Here is a 21,915-nt window from a genome sequence, read left to right as displayed (position 1 = left end):
TGATATCACAAACAATTCTAATGGTGAAAATTTCTTTTTATTACCCACATTTTTGTCTCCTTACATTATTTCCTTGTGTTACCCTACACATAGGCATCCGTTTTCCAACACACGGGGTACTGCACTAACCACAATATTTTCTCATCCGCATGTTTTCACTTATATACACTCCTGGAAATTGAAATAAGAACACCGTGAATTCATTGTCCCAGGAAAGGGAAACTTTATTGACACATTCCTGGGGTCAGATACATCACATGATCACACTGACAGAACCACAGGTACATAGACACAGGCAACAGAGCATGCACAATGTCGGCACTAGTACAGTGTATATCCACCTTTCGCAGCAATGCAGGCTGCTATTCTCCCATGGAGACGATCGTAGAGATGCTGGATCTAGTCCTGTGGAACGGCTTGCCATGCCATTTCCACCTGGCGCCTCAGTTGGACCAGCGTTCGTGCTGGACGTGCAGACCGCGTGAGACGACGCTTCATCCAGTCTCAAACATGCTCAATGGGGGACAGATCCGGAGATCTTGCTGGCCAGGGTAGTTGACTTACACCTTCTAGAGCACGTTGGGTGGCACGGGATACATGCGAACGTGCATTGTCCTGTTGGAACAGCAAGTTCCCTTGCCGGTCTAGGAATGGTAGAACGATGGGTTCGATGACGGTTTGGATGTACCGTGCACTATTCAGTGTCCCCTCGACGATCACCAGTGGTGTACGGCCAGTGTAGGAGATCGCTCCCCACACCATGATGCCGGGTGTTGGCCCTGTGTGCCTCGGTCGTATGCAGTCCTGATTGTGGCGCTCACCGGCACGGCGCCAAACACGCATACGACCATCATTGGCACCAAGGCAGAAGCGACTCTCATCGCTGAAGACGACACGTCTCCATTCGTGCCTCCATTCACGCCTGTCGCGACACCACTGGAGGCGGGCTGCACGATGTTGGGACGTGAGCGGAAGACGGCCTAACGGTGTGCGGGACCGTAGCCCAGCTTCATGGAGACGGTTGCGAATGGTCCTCGCCGATACCCCAGGAGCAACAGTGTCCCTAATTTGCTGGGAAGTGGCGGTGCGGTCCCCTACGGCACTGCGTAGGATCCTACGGTCTTGGCGAGCATCCGTGCGTCGCTGCGGTCCGGTCCCAGGTCGACGGGCACGTGCACCTTCCGCCGACCACTGGCGACAATATCGATGTACTGTGGAGACCTCACGCGCCACGTGTTGAGCAATTCGGCGGTACGTCCACCCGGCCTCCCGCATGCCCACTATACGCCCTCGCTCAAAGTCCGTCAACTGCACATACGGTTCACGTCCACGCTTTCGCGGCATGCTACCAGTGTTAAAGACTGCGATGGAGCTCCGTATGCCACGGCAAACTGGCTGACACTGACGGCGGCGGTGCACAAATGCTGCGCAGCTAGCGCCATTCGACGGCCAACACCGCGGTTCCTGGTGTGTCCGCTGTGCCGTGCGTGTGATCATTGCTTGTACAGCCCTCTCGCAGTGTCCGGAGCAAGTATGGTGGGTCTGACACACCGGTGTCAATGTGTTCTTTTTTCCATTTCCAGGAGTGTATAATATAGAGTACTTCCTTCGCTGAAACCCTTACTCACAAAATTCTTAGATATGCGCATAACGTGTTACTTTATGCAGCATACATGCCGCGTTAAGACAATACCTACAAAATTAAAAAAATTTAGGGGCATACAGACAGTGGCGTAACTAGGATGACATGCGCCCAGGGCGAACTTCGACTTTTCGCCCTCACCATTGAGCCCCTTTCCTCTCTTCCTAACAACGCAGACATCTTACCATTTTTCTTTAATCCTCATCACTTTTTATTTGTTTGTCGAGAGAAACATCACGTGGAATAACGAGAGTGATTCCATCTAGAAGTCGGTAACAAAGCACGTGGTCCATTTACCGCCGGCCGCTGTAGCGAAGCGGTTCTAGGCGCCTCAGTCCAGAATCGCGCTACTGCTACGGTCGCAGGTTCGAATCCTGCCTCGGGCATGGATGTGTGTGATGTCCTTAGGTTAGTTAGGTTTAAGTAGTTCTAAGTCTAGATGACAGATGACCTCAGATGTTAAGTCACATAGTGCTTAGAGCCATTTGAACCATTTTGGTCCATGTACCAGGAAAAGTTTGGTCTTAAGGAAGTAATGCTCCGGTCAGTTCGATGCGAATGTCCTTATCAATTAATTTCTTACATTTCCGCCCCCTTCCCATTTTAGTACCCTCTTTCCCTCCCTCTTCCCCTGATACTTGCCCCATGTCCCCATTTCCCCTTTTCCTTTGTACTAACCTTTACACCTGTCACAATCTGGGCTCCCATAGAAACGTTGCCTAGGGCTCACGTCCCAACTCAGTGTTTTCTCCCGCGTACCATCCGCGAACGGGACAGTAAAGTTGGGAGATGAGTGGCTCTGATCGGCTACTTACACTCCCCCCCCCCCCCCCCCCACTCGCTCTGTGTGGTATAGAAATGTAGACACAGATGTATAGATATATTTGTACGCAGGTGATGAACACTGAATCGACGCTGAAACGTGAACCTGCCGGCGGCGGGGCGGCAGGACCATGGATGCTGCTGAGAGGGCGGTGCTGATTGCCCGCAATTAGCGGGAGTTGTGGGAGGGAGAGGGGCGTGGCAGGGGGTGGGGGGAGCAGCTGATGCGGCCAGCAGGCAGCCACGTCAGCAGCGTCCGGACAGGAGCTCTTCTCACACGATTCTTGAGCCTTCTCAGCGGATGCCCTTTGCAGACACTGGCTCTGTAGACATTTTCACAAAGACGCGATTTTCCAGGCAGTCTGCGAACCCTTATCTTTATGTAGTGTCCGTGAAACAAAACTAACATTTGGGGCACTAATGTATACAGTCATCCAGTGTCTGCAGCATGCCTTTTGTATTACATCCTGCGACGGGGCGGTAAAATAGATAAAGTGCAGTCGCAGAGTTCTCACACGTAATGTGCATATACAAATGTTAGTTAAAAATGTTATTGCAAATTTTGGCTCTCACGCAAGTCTCAGGGTATGATTTCCACACTTGGTGCATTAGTACACTTTCACACCCCCGCATTTGTTATAGTTTTTGAATGAATTATTCACTCAGACGTAAGTACAGTTTACGCTTGGGAACAAGAATTAGGCGATTATTATACTAAAATCAGTTTTTCACGGCACAGTTCAATCACTATTTATTAGCGTTGTTCTTTTCTTTCACACAATGAAATTCGCACTAGTGAGACGGTTTACAGTTTTACTTTAATAATGATTTGACTCCGTGCCCCCAATAGCAGTAATGTACGTTGCTATAAACTAAAATTACTCAATTAATTCGAACAGAACCAAAAGTCCCACTGGTTTTTTGTTCTAACAGTTTTGGCGCGAAATCACAGATCGCCACATGTTCACTTACGACGATGTATGCCTCGTAAATCGTACTCACACAAATAATCGTAGCACTTCCAGTTCACCAAATATAGACTTGCACACTTGCACTCTTAAACAATACGCTTTGTCGAAAAAATTGGCGCGAAAAAGAATTCTCAAGCGACCACATGGGCCACCCTCAAGTGGGGCTCGCTCGCCACCCAGCCTCCAAAACGACTGACCCCTGGCCAAGATGGCCGCTCGCTTATATAGGCTCGGATTCCCACCCTGGTTATAAAAGTAACAATCTCACCAGTTAAGGTTACAAATTTTGATACATACATCCCTTGACAGAAATAAGTACACCATCTGAAACGCGCTAAAAAGTACATCTTATTTACTATGTTACATTAATTTCTAGGATTATTCTATCGTCCGTAAATCAAGTTTTAGTTTTTGCAAAATTTCGCCACTTAGCTCAGATTTGTTTGTTTATATCTGTGTTGCAAAGTTTTAACATAGAACTGCATATAGCACCGTTTTTAGACGTAATCTATAGCAATCTATACATTAAGCTGCTCAAAATCTTCATATCTATAATAATTAATTAATTATGGGTGATAAATGTTAATAATAATTTGCAAACAATGAAAACTATTGCAAGTTAAGTGTATAGTATAACTTTAAAATCCGTGTGATGCCACCCAAAATATTATATAGTGCCGTTTTTTACGTCATGAATTTTCTATTGAATTTTATAAACAATTTTCCCTCAAACTTTGTTTATTGCTCTTTACGGGCTTAATTATTTATGAATCTTAACATATGACTACGGCACTCGATCTGCTATGACGAAACGTTTTTAATGAGTGCTCGCTCATCCCTGTAAGTTGTTATTTACTATTTTTATTAATCTTTCAGTATTCGTGATATTAACCGATTTTGAGGTTACTATAACTTTTGCGTCTCGTAACTTGAAATAAATTTCGATCTTTCAGAAGGTGCATATTGCTGGCCACAATACACTGCCGCATCGCTCTTCACCGTAAGTTACATAGTTTTCGCGTAATGAAGCAAACAATACCCCAAGCTGCGGGCCACGTGGAAACATCACATCGACCGTTGCAGATCTCGCGCGGGCGCGCCACACGCTGCCGCGAATCGCGCACCATGTCACGCGCTCGCTCTCCACAAATCAATCCTTGCATACTAGACCTATCCATCTAGTAACAGGAGTTTGTACCGTCACTAGTCCTTTACCTACAGATTAAGGTCACTAGTTGTGAACGGAATCGACACCTCAGGTAGAAAGCTCCTTCAGTAAAAAGTAAACCTTAGCAATCAGGATATTCGGAAAAAAATGGTTCAAATGGCTCTGAGCACTATGGGACTCAACTTCTGAGGTCATTAGTCCCCTAGAATTTAGAACTAGTTAAACCTAACTAACCTAAGGACATCACACACGTCCATGCCCGACGTAGGATTCGAAAGTGCGACCGTAGTGGTCTCGCGGTTCCAGACTGCAGCGCCTAGAACCGCACGGCCACTTCGGCCGGCGATATTCGGAAAAGAGTAGTGAAAGTGGGACAATGACCATGAAATCTTAATTTGATGTCGTCCGAAGAGTGAGGTCCCGGGTCACAACTGGTACCTCACAACTGCACCACGAGCTAAAGACAGTCACCGCCAGAGGCACCAACGAATGAGAGACCTCAGCTCAGACACGGTCTAAAGAATTCCCGAACTCCGCCGCTGCCGGAAGCTTGCTTGCGTCAGCGCGCAGCGCCGCTCACCCCACACAGCAAGCATCGTCCGAGGCGACAGCACCGTCTTATCTCAAATCCGCCTGAGATCTAACAGAACTATTAGCCAGAACTGTGTATCAATGATTGTGGTCACTTGTGCACTGATATGTGATTACTCTTTTACGTTGTCTCAAGTGATAACATTTATAGTGTTCATCGACGGTGATAAATACATAGTGGCGTTGCTGTGGACGTGGATTATTTCCATGTTGAGTATTTTAGATTGTTCAAATTTTAAAAACGTGAACTGGTATTTTGTGTGTATTGTAGTATCCGCTCGACCTCTTCCAGAAGTAAATCTAGGTGTGCTACGACACACTACAATGCCGACGATGACGGCTGCTTTTGTACTCCAGTGTGTTGTCCCATCGCTATATGCCTCACATGGCAACTATAGTCCGCAGCTCGTGGTCGTGCGGTAGCGTTCTCGCTTCCCACGCCCGGGTTCCCGGGTTCGATTCCCGGCGGGGTCAGAGATTTTCTCTGCCTCGTGATGACTGGGTGTTGTGTGCTGTCCTTAGGTTAGTTAGGTTTAAGTAGTTCTAAGTTCTAGGGGACTGATGACCATAGATGTTAAGTCCCATAGTGCTCAGAGCCATTTGAACCATTTGGCAACTATAAGGGTCTAACACCTGTCACGAGTACCCAGTGTACCTCTAAAACGGCGGCAATAAAACTTTTATAGTTCTGTGTTTCTTATGGAGTGTTTAAAAATGGCTAGTCTAAGCCTCCAAGGAAAAGGTCTCTAAACGAAATCGTTCAGCTTCACGCACAACGTATTCAACGACTGCAGCTCAGTGTACAACACATGATGAACCTACTGTCGCTCCAAGCAGCACCACAGCCGGTTGCTGCAACCAAATTCAGGCAGTTTAACAGAAAAGAAGGGGACCGATCTGAATATCGCGCGCAAATGGAAGCTCACTTCAGAGCATACAGTTTTAGAGTTATGACGTGCCCCGTATTTCTTCTATCAATGGTCGAAGCCGACGTGTAGAGACTGTATAAAGCTTTTCCCCAACTCACATATGGAAGATGCTGATTATGAGGAACTTGTTTGCTAACTCAACGAGCATTACGAAGCAAAAATTCACCTCGCTGCAGTGAGACTTGAAGTTTTTCGTCCAAACAAGCATTCTGAATAGTCATTAAAACAAAGGATTACTGAACTTACGGTACTAACAAAATATTGTACGTCCAAGTGTTCTTGTGGAATAAGTTATAGTCATGTTATATTACGCGATGCAATCACGCAAAATTTGCCAGACCCATACATATGCGCTGCTATCCTAAAGTTGCTATATCTGGATTTGAAAACAGTTTTTCATGTCGTAAAATTTGAAATTATTGTGGACACCACAGCTGATGCAGCTTTTGAGGCTCTCTCTATTTCTCTTCTTCACGGTGCACAGGACACTCATTCTCAGACTAAGGTCAACTTCAAAGCGAATAGAAGTACGGCTCAGATTAACAGTAATTGTAAGGAAAAACCTTTCAGCCACGTGTAACAACACGTGAGCTTCAGAATAAGATGAGGAAGTCTTTTCCTCAGCGTTTTTCAAACCGTGATAGAAAAGCTTTTCCTTGTCATGATGCAAAATGTTTCAGGTGTGGTAAACAAGGACACATGCTATCCGTTTGTTTACAAAGCAGCTACGGCAGACACCGGAGTACCGTACGACTATGGCTTTCAGCAAGTAAATGTTGTGTCAGCAACGCCATTACAGCCGGCGGAACGAAGGCTCACTTTTCCCCTTCATGGAAACCTTCTTCTGTAGGCCACAGATAGAGGAACAAACTTTTTATCAAATTAAGAGTGGCTGAAAAGACAATTAAAGTTCATTTAGACATGTGTACGTCGGTCTCCGTAATCAGTATAGTCAACTTTGAAGTGATTAGGATCCCACACCTACAGAGGCTGCATATAAGGGGCACAAAATTGCAGTGCTTCACGCTTGCAGCTTGCCAGCAGCTTTTTGTGACGTTAAATGGCTTTCATTTCATATGCGGTGTTCTAGAAACAGTGCAAGCAGTTTTGGTTTAGACTTGTTTGTTTTGTTCAACCTGTGCAAATAAGCCAATGTGTCAAAAGTTAGTGACTCATACTAACGTTTCTCGCGTGTGCAATAAGCACAGTGAATTTTTTGAACCAGGATAAGGGAGGGCTCAAGACTTTTGAGGGATACGTTACTGTTGAAAACAATGTGCAACAACGATTTTATCAAGTTATACCTGTACCCAGTATTATTTGTGGGCAGGCTGCTCAGGACCTACAACGATAGAAAGACAATGCGGTTTTTATTTACTTATTTATTTATTTACCCTTTACACGTCAAGTTCCGTAGGTCCAAATTGAGGGGTAAATCTCCAAGGTCATGCAACGTGTCAGTACATGAAATTACAACATAGAAGCAATAACAGATGAAAACAAAATGATTATGAACCCGAAAAAAGTCAATCCAAAGTTTAAGTAAACGCAATCAACAATACAACAAGAATCAGCTTAATTTTTCAAGCAACTCCTCGACAGAATAGGAGTGGCTCATGAGAAAACTGTTCAGTTTGGATTTGAAAGCGCGTGGATTATTGCTAAGATTTTTGAATTCGAGTGGTAGCTTTCTGAAAATGTATGCAGCGGTATACTGCACATCTTTCTGCACAAGAGTTAAGGAAGTCCGATCCAAATGCAGGTTTGATTTCTGCCGAGTATTAACTGAGTGAAATTTGCTTATTCTTGGGAATAAGCTAATATTGTTAACAAGAAATGACAGTAAGGAATATATATATATTGAGAGGCCAATGCTAAAATACCCAGACTCGTGGAAAGGGGTTGACAGGAGGTTCGCGAACTTACACCACTTATTGCCCGAACCGCCCGTTTCTGAGCCAAAAATATCCTTTTAGAACGGGAAGAGTTATCCCAAAATATAATACTATACGACATAAGCGAATGAAAATAAGTAAAGTAGACTAATTTTTGTGTCGAACGATCACTCACGTCAGATACCTTTCGAATAGTAAAAATGGCAGGATTAAGTCTTTGAACAAGATCCTGAACGTGGGATTACCACGATAGTTTACTACTATCTGAATACCTAGAAATTTGAACTGTTCAGTTTCACTAATCATATGCCCATTCTAGGAAGTTTAAACATCAGGTTTTGTTGAATTGTGTTAAAAACTGTAAAAACTAAGCCTTACTGTAATTTAGCGTTACTTTGTTTCCTACGAATGAAGAACTTAGGTCATGAACTGCACTATTTGAAATAGAGCCAATGTTGCACACATCATCCTTAATACCAAGCCAGTGTCATCAGCAAACAGAAATATTTTAGAGTTACCCATAATACTAGAGGGCATATAATTTATATAAATAAGGAGCAGGAGTAGCCCCAACACTGATCCCTGAGACGCTCCCCACTTGATCGTACCCCACTCAGACCCCACATCACAGCCCTTCTCAACACTGCGAGTAATGACCTTTTCCTGTCTGTTGCTAAAGTAAGAGGTGAACCAATTGTGAGCTACTCCCCGTATTCCGTAATGGTCCAATATCTGGAGCAATGTTGTTTAACCCAGCCCGTACCTCACGGAGAAAAGAGAATATAGCATTTTCAGTTGTTAAACGACTTCTAATGCCAAACTGTACATTTGATAGCAAATCGTGCGATATAAAATGATAAATTATCCTTATATACACAGACTTTTCAATAACTTTATTAAACACAGGCATAGAAATAGGACTAAAATTGTGTACCTTCTCCCTTTCTCATTTTTTTTAAAGCAGCTTCACTACTGAGTACTTTAATCGTTCAAGAAACTGACCATTCCTAAAGGAAAAATTACAAATGTGGCTAAATACAGGGATAATATGTGCAGCACAGTACTTTAATTCATATCCATGAAAGTACTTAGTCTTCAGTGATTTAATTATTGACTCAGTCTCCCCCTTGTCTGTATCACAGAGGAGTATTTCAGACGCCAATCTCGAAAAGGCATTTGCCAAAGAAGTTATATGATTCCCTGTAGAAACTAAATTTTTATTTAATTCAGCAGCAATACTCAGAAAGTGATTGTTGAATACTGCACATATATCTGGTTTATCAGTAACAGAAATATTTTTACTACAAACTGACTTTATGTTGTCGACTTTGTGCCGCTGACCAGACACTTTCTTCACAACTGACCACACATTTTAATTTTATCCTGTGAATTAGCTATTCTATTTGCATACCACATGCTCTTTGCCTTCCTAATAACATTTTTAAGCACCTTACAATACTGTTTGTAATGGCCTACTATGGCGTCATTGTGACTACTTCTAACATTTTTATATAATTCCCAATTTGTTCTACAGCCACCCAGGCTCTCTATTACTGCTAGTACCCCATTTAGAACGTTCTAATTGGAAGCAAGTCTCAAAGAGCATGAGAAATGTGTTAAGGAAAGCATATTTATCATCAACGTCATCGGCACTGTAAACATCCTACAGCTTTTGTTCCTTGAAAAGGTTTAAAAAACTCTCTGTTGCTGTTGGATTAACTTTCCTACATAGGTTGTAATTATGTGTGACATTTGCTTGAGTACATAAGCCTTTTAGTGTTAAAATGTTTGCATCATGGCCTGAAAGGCCATTCACCCTTTTACTAACAAAAATCCCATCTAATAATGAAGAATGAATAAAAATATTGTCTATGGCTGTGCTACTATTCCGCTAAACCCTAGTTGGAGAAAAACACCGTCTGCATCAGATCATATGAATTTAGGAGAGCTACCAACATTCTTTTACTTGCATCATCATCTACAAAATTTATATTGACGTCACATCATATAGCTTATTTCTGGTACTTCTTAGGAAGTGAATCAAGAACCCTCTCTAACTTGAGCTGAAATGTTCTGAAGTCACAGTTAGAGGCACCTATACATAACAACAATTAGAAGTTTAGTTTCACTAAATTCTACTGCCCTTGCACAACATTCAAATACCTTTTCAGTGCAGTGCCGCGATACGTTTATAGACTCAAATGGAATACTGTTTTTTACGTACATAGCCACTTCACCACCACGCAAGGAACTCCTTGAAAAACAGCCGGCTAATCTGTATCCTGGTAAAGGAAGCCTCTAAATTGTCAAATTATTTAATTGGTGCTTGCATATACCAATAATTTCAGAGCCAACGTCTGTAAGCAGTTCACTAACTTTATCTCTAATACCTATTATATTTTGATGAGATATGCTAATTCCTTCTCTAGTTGGAAACATTACGTCCTCTGAAGGGAGTCCTTAATTAGAGGGACTTCCTTTAAGCAGATATATCTATCAGCAGACCTCAATCTAAAAAAAGGTGCAGCTCTAACAACAATTACTAGAAGAATTTTTCCATTAGTGATCCCACCACCACCACCAACTACACTGTCAGCTATAAGCTTTGCCAACCTCCCCATACCTATTGAGGTACATACCACACATAGTGAAACCCGATCTCTTGATAGACCCAACCGCAGTCGGTGGGGTCGGTGACTAAAGATTTGCTGGCCGTCCGCAACATCAAGCAGCTACAGGCCACTACACAAAGTTTATTGCAAACGCTGTACAGATTGCTGCTCTGCTGAAATGGCTATGTCTGAAATATGTTCCCTCTGAGAGGTCCCAAGATTCTCAGGTAGCATTTCACCAATTAAAGGTCACTTTGTTAAGTCGTCATTGCCTGATTCATTTTGATCTAGTTAAGTCTGTAGTCTTAGCTGTGACTGCATCTTCTTACGGAATTGGAGATCTGCTTTCCAAAAGAAATGAATCGTCTGATTGCCCTATTGCTTTTGCCTCAAAAACCCTCAAAGCACTGTGCAATGATAGTCAATTTGGCATTCACCATTATCTATGGTGGTACTAAGTTCCAACATCATTTGTGCATCTGAAAGTTCTATTTTATTAGAGATCGTCAACCTTAACGGTCTTGTTTAACCCTTCCGAGACATTCTCATTGGAGAGAGAGCACAAACTGCTACGTTGCGTTCTGTTTTTGTCTATTATCAATACATGTTGTTGTACAGACCCACTGCTCACCATTCGAATGCTGACTTTTTGCCTCGGTTACTGGTTGTACCGAGATAGGAATCATTTTATCAAATTATGCACGATGTTTTCAAATTCTTCATATTTTCCCACTCGATTTTCGGCATATTTCTCTAGCAACTGCTTCCGACCCAATTGCTTGGGTATTTTTGCAATATGTGTGGCATGGGTGGCCATGTAGGTTGAAAGAAATTCCACACTCTTTGGGACGTCGGCACTTTTCAGATCATCACGACCTACCCACAGAATCAGACTTTCTTCTGTAGAATACAGAGAGCGATGATACATGGCTTGTGTTTCCTTACGTTAATCAGTGGGAAGTTTTATCTTTGTAACACCAAGATCCCTAAGGCGTAGTTTGCACAAAATAACTTGGCAGAGTATGGACACCAGAATTCAGCAAATGATCTCTCATTGTATTGTTTGTGTGGAGCATCAATCTGCTCCACAGCAACGCTTTTTTCAGTGACCATGTCTGTCTGGACCGTGGCAATGCATACACATTGATTTTGTGTGTCCATTCTGGAACAAGCAGTGGTTGTTGGTGGTACATGCATACACTAAATTTCCTTTTGTAGTTCCCATGGCATCCACTACTACTGCTAGCAGTGTATTGGCTTTGTCCGCTATTTTTTTTTCCTCGAAGTTCTTCCTTCTAGAAGGTTTTGACTAGACAAAGGACCACAATTCACGTCAACCAGCTTTCAACAGTTTTGTGCCAAGAGCGGCATATAACATATAACTACTGCTCCTTTTCACCCTCAGCTCGTTCGAACCTTTAGAAGTCATATGGACATTCTTCGATACTACCACATATGGGAGCGAGCTTTAAAGATTTTTACTTCTCCTACCACTCACTGCGACGTGTCAGGAAGTCACCGACAGAATTATTATACAGTCGTCATCACGCTACTCTGTTGCATCTTCTGTGGCTGTCGAGGAAACTGTTCGTTCCGCTAAGTTAGACACATTTTCAAGCGCAGGGCAAAGTTTAAATTAAAGACTTTGTCAAAAAATAGCGTTGGGAGCACAGTATCGTAACATCACTTTTGGGTCGTCCGTTTTACGTCGTTCAAGGTTCATCTGAGCTACATCAGTGTTATGAGATCCAGCTTCAGCGCTCTTATGTCAGTGATTCTGCAGCAGAATTTTTGCCCACAGGCCCAGCACGCCGTTAGGGTCAACAACAGCAGTCACCCCCACCTCTCCGTCCGTGCAGCCAGTGCCGTCCAGTGGACTGGAAACGGAGGTCGAGTCGCGCCGCCGCCGCCGCCGCCGTCGGCTTTGCCGACATAGCCGACAGCTCTCCAACAAGAGCCGATGTCCATGGAGGCAACGACTCTGGACAGCCGTCAGGATGCCCTTCAAGTTCTGCATGCTGTCTTTCTGTTTTTGTGCATGCTAGTGTTGCCGGTCACTCGAAAGGTGGATACGGGGACGGGGACAGGGAGCTGCCATCGGCTGTCGCTCCTGTCCCTGTCTGCTCAATTACGTCCGCATTCAAGCCTGCCAATCCCCCCCCCCTCCCGCCGTCTTTTCATGACCCAGCGCTACACAACGACGGTGGATACCTTTTGGGGGGGGGGGGGGGGCGGGAAAGGAATGTGATGTCGTCCGAAGTGTGAGATCCCAGGTTGGTACCTCACAGGATAAGATAGTCGCTGCCAGACGCAGCAGCGAATGAGATACGTCGGCGTAGACAAGCCTTCAAGATTTACCACACGCCACCGCAACCAAAATCTTACTTATGTCAAAGACAAAGAGCAGTGACGCTCATCCCACTCTGCGAACTTCGCCTGCGACGCCAGCATCGTCTTAGCCGAGATCCACCAGCGACCTGACAGAATTATTAGTAATAACTGTATATCAAAGTTTATAATGAATATCAAAGTTAACAGTCAACTGTACATCGAGATGTGATTATCATTCTGTACTATATCAACTGATAACAATTGATAGTGTTCACTGACAGTAGCAAATACATAGTGACGTTCCTGTGGACACGGATTCCTTTCTAGTTAAGTATTTTACATTGTTTTAATTTTTAAAATGTGATCTAATATTTTGTGAGTGTTGTAGTATTTGCTGACTTCCTCCAGCAGTAAATCTTGCCTTGCTACACTTGACCTTGGGTTCCAGAGCGTGTTCTAGATTAGTTCACTGTATAACGATGTAGCAGAACAGAAAGAAAAAAATGACATTTTCGAAAGAACAGACAGGAGGAAAAAATGTATAAAAATCAACCTTACCAAACAATGTTATTTATTGGGCACTTACTAAAACACGAGGAACAACGAAAATCGATGGCAACGGGACGTGAAAACCGACAAAAGAGAGTAATGTCACTAGTGTGCAGGATATGAAACATAATATACAGAATGAAGAGGCCTCCTCGTATACTTAGTCAAAAAATACCAGTAGAACAGTCAGTTGTGACTCACAACTACTGCAGGAACAATAGTAAGAGCAAGCGACGCGGTATGTCATACACATGCACGAAATCACTGGCACAGAACAGAGCAGTAATATCAGCTTGATCAAATTATTACCCATAAAGTTAAGTGCTTTCGTAAGTTTAGTATTACCGACAATAAGCTACTCTAGCGTGCAAACGTTCTGGATAATTCGGAGAAACGAAATAACCGAAAAACAGGGGAATAACTGTAAAGCACGTCAATATTTCTCCACGAACTGATCGCTGCAGGAAAGGAGAAAATGATTCGTAGATAATGAAAATACATGTAACGTCTTCTTTGGTGTTTGAAGTAATACTGTTAACGCCTTGTTGTACACAAATCAGATTTTTAAAAGTATACAGTGGGTCATAATGCAGATCCATTTCAAGAAGCTCTTGTGAATGACTTTCTCAAGCTGCAACAGTGAAGATTCCCGCCACACTGAACGGCGAGAAGCGTCATCGTGTCTGAGCCCATAGCAATGTGTGTGGGGTGCATTGGAGAGATGCAATACAGCCCATCAGCCGCCACCGGCGAGACATCGGCTCTAATCTTACTCTGGGCTAGGATCAACTGCAAATGGAGTTCTTGAACTATGTCATAGTACACTACGTCTCTGTTATTTCTGTGGCGACCAAGATTGCCCTATTCTCTACCAACCGTATCGTTGCTGCAGAGGATTTTTGCTGGTTTCTTACCTTCATTTACTTGTTGAGGCTTTCGTGGTCACTTGTTAACGTACGGTTTTCGACTCGGAATCTTAGACCGACGTTTATCTAATGATTTTTCTGACGTTCTTTCAGCACTAGTGGCTGCCATTGCCTAACATTTGCCATCAGCCTGATACAAGAAATTGAGGATGAATCTTTGACAAGGTCAGCTATTGGTGATCGTGAAACGTCATCAAAATCATTAAACAAACGAAGGATGAATTTTCCGAAACGAAAGCCAAAATGTTATACCTATCTGTTTCTTTATTTGAAATATGTGTCTTTCATTTCAGAACTTCTTCATCATGTGTTCTGGACAGTGTGGTTAATCTTTACTTCCTTCTGCAACCCTTTAGATAAACTATCAAATAACCTTGTTCTTCTTTCTTCATACAGATTTATTTGGGGAGGTCAAATACATTATGACTTCTAATTTAATAATTCATTTTGCAGCACTTACATTCAATACAGCCATCCAATAATTTGAAATTACCCTCATCTTCTTCATATTTTACTTCCATTTCCTTATGTTTTACTGTAACTAAAATAATTCCGTATTTTTAGAAATTAAATTATCGAGCTTATCGATTCCTCGTATTTCTAGAACTTCTACCCTCCACATTTCCTTCCATTACCAAATTCATCATTCCTTGAAGCTTCATGATTTACCGCATCAGTCGCTCCCGTCTTATAAGGAAATTTTGCCATAAATTTCTTTTTTCCTCAATTCGTTTCAGTACGTTCTCATCAGTTATTCGATTAATCCATTTAATCTTCGACATTCCTCTGTAGCACCACCTTGCAAGAGCTTCCATTCTTTTCTTGCCTGAACTGCTTAACGTCGACATATCACCTCCGTACAAGGATGCATTCCAAACAAACACTTTTAGAAAATACATCCTAACGCTTGATTTATGTTAGAGGTAAATAAATTCCTCTTTTTAGAAACACTTTTCTTGCTATTACCGGTTTGTATTTTATGTCATCTCTACTTCAGCCATCATCAGTCATTTTGTTGCTCAAATAGCAAAACTCATCTAATTTTATTGTCTAATTTCCTATTCTAATTCCCTCGGCATTCCCTAATTTATTTCGGCTGCATTCCATTACCCTTGTTTGACTTTAGCTGATGTATATCTTATAATCTATTTTCAAGGCGCTATCGAACCCACTGAACTGGTGTTCCAAGTAATTTACCGTCTCTGAAAGACTTACAGCGTTATCGACTAACCTTATGCTTCCTATTTCCTCGACCTGAACTTTTCTCTGGTTTTCTTTACCATTTTATTAATAGGAATGGTTTACAAAACTGTCTCACTTTCTTTTCAACCACTGCTTCAATTCATGTCTTTCGTCTTTTATAAATGCAGTCTGGTTTCTGCGCAAGTCGTAAACAACTATTCACTCACTATTTTTTATCCCTGATACTTTAAAAATTTCAAAGAGTGTAATTCAAATAACATTGTCCAAAACTTTCTCTAAATCAACATAACCTACATACGCTAGGAGCCTAGCTTTGCCTTTCTTCAACCTTTCATCCAAGATAAGTCGTATGGTGAGTACTACATCTCGTGTTTCTACGTTTCGCCGAAAGGCAAACAAATCTACCGCAAGATCAGCCAGCTTGCCCATTTTCTCAAAAGAAAGGGTGTTAATATTCTGCAACCATGACTTATTGAACTTGTAGTTCAGTAACATTCACTTCTGTCATCAACTGCTCTTTTTTTTTTAATTGGAATTCAGTATTTCACCTGTTTTTTATGAAATGCATTTTAACCATCAGCTGTTCATTTGTCCCACAAAAATAGCTGGTGGTTAAAACATTTTACGGCTGTTGAATCCCACCTTACGGAAAAATTATTTTATCTGTCTCATACAAACTGCCCCAGCTTTGCGAAACCCCGTTATTGCCTAACGTTCCGATGCATAAGTTCGAAATTTGGCTCAAAGGTAACTACAATCGTCCTCCTGCGCAAAGACGTGGCGCTCTGGATCATCACTCAAAGACACAAACATGCTTCAAACAGCAAGATGTAGACACATGAAAAAAAAAGGCCACGGCTCAGAGGTTAAAGTGAGCTTTAAGAACTGTTAATGATGTCACAATGGCACCAAATTTCACCACTATTCTGCCCGATGACAGCATGGACGTGTCTGTAAGGGGTCCGCAGGCCCTTACTACTAGGTTTGCACTCACACAGGTCGACAGGGCAACTATCGATAGGGTGTCGGGTCGCGCGAGGGAGAGTTGAGTCAAAGTCAGTGTGTATTGTAGGTTCCCGCGAGGCGGGCAGAGCTGAGCAGAAGCCAGCAATTAATAGAAATTACCGACAAAGGGAGTGGCCATCGCCGCGGTTTAACCCCTTTGTATTAGCCTAATACGGGAAGTGATAAAGTATTATTACTAAAGTGAGTCAGTGATATTTATGTGCCGATATTTGAGATTTCGCGTCTACCGCGCCGGCATCATCTGGATTGCAGTGTTGGATTGCAGTGATTGGATTTGCGTGTGACGAGAATGAATAACGAAAAGGCCTGTGCTGAGATTAGCCGTCTTTAAAAGTGTATGACGAAGGCAGTGGCTGTCTCCTTATTCTTGTGGTTTTTGGTAAGAATATAGGTTTTGTTTAGTGAAGCTGTATTTGTTGTTCTTCTTGCCACCAAATAGTACATTATTACAGCATTGAGAAGGACAGAATGGAATGTAACAACTCTGTAGCAGTCCATTCCGATTGCCAGCCCCATTAGGTACACGGTCATATTAATTAATTATTATCTGGGCTGCTATCAGATCCCGATCGAGCGGGAACGTAAAAATTAATCGGAGTGTTACATGTCACAAGATGGGAAGGCCGTCACGCTCCCCTCTTACCTACATTTTACCCTTCTTTTGACGCCTCTGCGGTGGATGCCAGAACCACGACACCCAGCGTTGAAATCACGTGGATTTCTTATGGGTGGCCGAGGAAAATGTTTCAGACACGCCGCCGCTCTGAATCGACATTAAGAGTAGAGCTGTGCATTTCCCATTTCGTGCCGCTGCTCGACGGCTGGGAAAGACCCACGCTGTGATACGGCTGTGGCCGTCTAATGCACCATGTGGCCGGTAGCCCTCCACCTCTCGGTCATCGGTTGGACTGTCTAGCACTGCCGCGCGCTCTACAGTGCCGAATCGCATTAGAAACCGTGTGTAAACGCAGTTGACGACCTGGCTTTGAGCAGCGCAGACAACGTTATGGATAAACCAAGTATAGGTCGTAAGCGTTCCATTCATGAAACGAAGAGAAGTATTATGGAGAGAATTAGGAGCGGCTCATTAGTCCTGAAGAAGAAAGACATGTCGGAAGAGGAGGCGAAAATTGTAGCTTGGAAATCGTTTGCACTTGTAGTGCATCCTGTCACGCAGGCTTCTGCTGATTTCGTGCAATGTACCACATGTGATACCATACTTTCGTACCAGACAAGCACAACAGATATGCTTCGGCACTGCAAAAGTAAATGCGGAACAGAAGTCCACCGGCCACTTGCAGTACCAAGTAGCATAAAGAAAGTTGTTGTTGATAGGTTCGTCGATATGAGTGGAATAGATTTGCTACCGTTAAATACTTGTAGTAAGATTGGCTTCAAGAATTATTCGCAGCAGCACATCAATGTTGGCGCCACTTACGGCAAACTCATTATAGAAGATGTTCTTCCGCACCCTACCACTGTACCGCGGCATATTAAAGAAAAGGCAGACAAAATACGGGTGACAATGGTGCCCAAGCTAATATGTGCCTTAAAGAACAAAATGTGCGCTTTAGACGCTGATCTGTGGTCTGATAACTACAAGAAGAGAAATTTTTTGATTGTGACGTCGCATTATGTGAATGATGATTGGCAGCTAGAAACGCTTCTTTTGATAACAACTGAGTTTCCGGACGTAACTAAGACAGGAGAGAACATACTGCACGAAATCGAAGAGCAGATGCTTGATTTAGGAATTAACAAGAATGATCTTACGAAATGTTACTTTGTCACCGACCAAGGAGCTAATATGAAGAAGGCACTTGAATCTTACGACTGTTTGCCTTGCTTTGATCACTTCTTGATGACTGCGCTTCGCCACACATTTCAAGAGACGTTTTTAGAAGACGAAGCCCCTGAAATCCTGTCGTGTCCTCTATCAGCAAGAGCTATAGTAGGCTATTTGAAGAGATCGGGTCACTCGGGGGGTCTGCGGCACTCTCTGAAGCAAGAAGCTGTAACTCGGTGGAACAGTATACTGTTAATGCTCAGTTCCGTCATAAGTCAAAGCGACGATATTCGAGACGTACTAGAATCCCGTGGGCAGTCGACACTCTTAGAAACCTTTCAAGAGGGGTGCGTACGAGACGTTGTCGCTTTTCTAACCCCCTTTCAAGAAGCGAGTTTAGATTTGGAAACTGCAAAGATAACAACGCTGGAACGTGTGCTGCCGTGGTACAAGAGTCTGCTACATCATTGTGAACCAATAGAGAGTGACAACGAGGTAAAAACGCTTTCTATAGGTTAGGATCCTTTATACAACTGTTGAATTACCAGAGTGCAGTTATGTATATTGGGTTTCCTTTTCAGCTCGTGGCGAAAATAAAAAGGAGAGCTGCATACTTCACCACAGAGAAGTGCAAAATTGAGGCTATCCATGACGTTGCTACGGTTCTATGGCCATCACGGCGTCATTTGAAGAAACTCACAGCAGACGAAAAGCAAGCAGCGTATGCTGAAGTTCGACGGTTGTACTCGGAACTGCCCGTAAATGGTAAGGTTCATTCACTGAAACCAATTAGTAAACGAATGTTTGTTTGTCTAATCTGACATCTTTCGTTATATCAGCATTTATTACGTCTACAATGTTATATTTGGGAAAGGTTTCGCAGCTTAAACATTCCATAATGCGTTTTGATGTAATTTGTTCGTTATATATAAAATGTCACCGTAAATATAGTCGTCTAGTAACCAGTAATTCTAACTACGGTGTATACATATTTGAAGGTGACAGGAATATCTTACGGATGTTTTCATTCATGTTTAGAGTCCATTCAAACAAACAGTGACCAAGCTCTTCCCATGAAAAAGTCCAGGATGGACTGGAGTTCGGATGAGGACGACGAAGATGGACACACAGTTACTACCAATGAACTCGACAGGTACCTTTCGCTCTCCAAGTCTGTAGCTGTGCCGAAGGACAAATTTTGCAGTGGTGGAAAACGCACGCGGGGTTATTTCCAAGGCTGTCGGTAGTAGCCAGAAGAGTTCTCTGTATTCCTGCCACTAGTGCTGCCAGCGAGAGAAATTTTAGACAGGCCGGTCACCTGCTGTCCAGCAAAAGATCGTGCCTGGAATCAGACAAGGTGGATGATCTCTTATTGATCCATCATAATTACTTAAGTATTCACAACATACCACGTAATCACCAGGAAGGAAACGTTCCTCAAACTCTATAAATGTATGATTCCACTTTCATTGACTTCACAGGGAACACAAATGACGCCTGTGTATCAGGGAGCACCAATGACGAAAAACGAATTGTATAGTCATGATTCACTTGTAACGTTATTTACAGGTCATAATTTGTTCAGAAATTAACGTTTGTGCAACAAAATTTCGTCAGTATTACTTTTAACTCCGTCATCCCTTCCCGATCCTGTATTCAATATTAGTACAACGTATACGTGGCCGAGTTTGGAGGTAGGCTACACATAGTCCATGATTAGACTACCGTGTTCCCGTTTGTCTACCGAACGGAACAAAATACTAAATACATACATTACAGTTTTTAACGTTACAATTACTGGAATACATGAAAACCTCAAAGGCGAAACTCCAGTAGTCTGCAACGTATTAACAAACATCAAATGTAACATATACAAGTGTGTTATTTAGGTCATAGAACTGGTAGTAAACAACGAAAGACATTTGTAAAAGAAATAAGTGAGTGGTTAATGTGAAGCGGTGGCCTCTGATCTCAAGGAGTGTGACGAAGCGCCGCTCGCTGGCACTGAGTCCACCGGTTACTGGCGACCGGCCGAGCGTTTGGCGCACTCGGCCGAGCGCTGGCGATCGGCTGCCCACAGCCGGCGGAAGAGGACGCTCGGCCGCAGACTCCCGAGAGCCAGGGGGGCGACCGGGACTCGCCGGTAAAAATCGGAGATAATGCAGACCTCTAATTAAGAGGAAAGAGAATGTGGCGTAAAGGCTTCTTCCCTCGGGGCGTTGGTTGCCGTACATTTTACGGTCGAAAGTGACAGCTCGCGACGCGTTGGTCAACTGGACGACGTTCTTGACAACGTTCGACACTTCACCTACCCTTGGGTAGCTCTACACTAAGGACACCATGGGGCTGCAACTCCAACGAATATACTCTGAGCCGTTTGGTGTATATTGCGACCGGAATTTATGACCCAGTAGACACGGTGGAACGACTTGGGACAGTTCAAAATTAGTCGACGAAATTTACACGTGATCCTGAATAGAAAAGCTTTTTTTACGCTTTTTCACTTTTCATTCTTAGCGCCCTCTTGAGGTGTGTTCACGGAGGGGTGCAATGGCAACATGTGCTTGAATAACACGTAAAGGGTCTCCCTCTAAGAACCCCCCGTTCGACAACACCCTCGGTGCCACCCACGCACCTTTAGCACGTTGCGAATGGCCCTTTGAGAAATTTCGACACGCATTCAGCCTCGCGGTTGCGCTAGTGCCTGATGGTTAGGCAACCCCTTCGACAAACACTAGGTGGAAATGCCTGTCTTCAGGCGCTAGAGCAACTGCGATACTTAATACGTGTCAAAGTTTCGGACAGGTATAACCCCTCAGCTTCCCCTTCTTTAGTACTAGCTTCCCATCTGAGCTCTTGATATTGATTCAGGCGTTTGTCTTCCCTCCAAAAGCTTGTTTAATTTTCTTGTAAGTGGCATCGATCGTTCATCTAATCATGCATGCTCCTGCAGTCTCAGATTTTTCCTCTAGCTGTAACAGCTATGTCATTTTGCATTTTCTATCAATCTCATGTTTAGGCGTCCATATTCGTTTTCATCTACTTCATTTTATGTATTTTTATGTTTCATACCTTCGTCAGGTAAATTCACTACCACACATGTTATCCAAAGATTTCTGCTGGTCCTTGTCTATTCGCCTATTTGATCTTCTGTTGCCTTCACTATTTCATCTCTCATTTGTCTTGTATTGCATTCCTTTCTCACGATTCAGTAGAATGTTCTCTATTGATTCCTCCGTAACTCTCAAAAACTACTGGCTTCCTCAATTTATCAAAATACCATCTTCTTAATTTCCTACTTTTATGTAATTTCTTCACTTTTAATCTGCAGCGCATAATCAGTAAATTACGCTGAGAATCTACATTTACCTCCAGAAGAGTCTTAGAGTTTATAATCTGGTTTCTAAGTCTTTGTATTAGATTTACATAGTCAATCTTAAACTTGCCAGTGTCACCACGTCTTT

Source organism: Schistocerca cancellata, chromosome 1 (genome assembly GCF_023864275.1).
Source record: "Schistocerca cancellata isolate TAMUIC-IGC-003103 chromosome 1, iqSchCanc2.1, whole genome shotgun sequence".
Taxonomy (NCBI): Eukaryota; Metazoa; Arthropoda; class Insecta; order Orthoptera; family Acrididae; genus Schistocerca; species Schistocerca cancellata.
The sequence above is the reverse complement of the archived record's forward strand: the minus strand, read 5'-3'. Positions refer to the sequence as shown.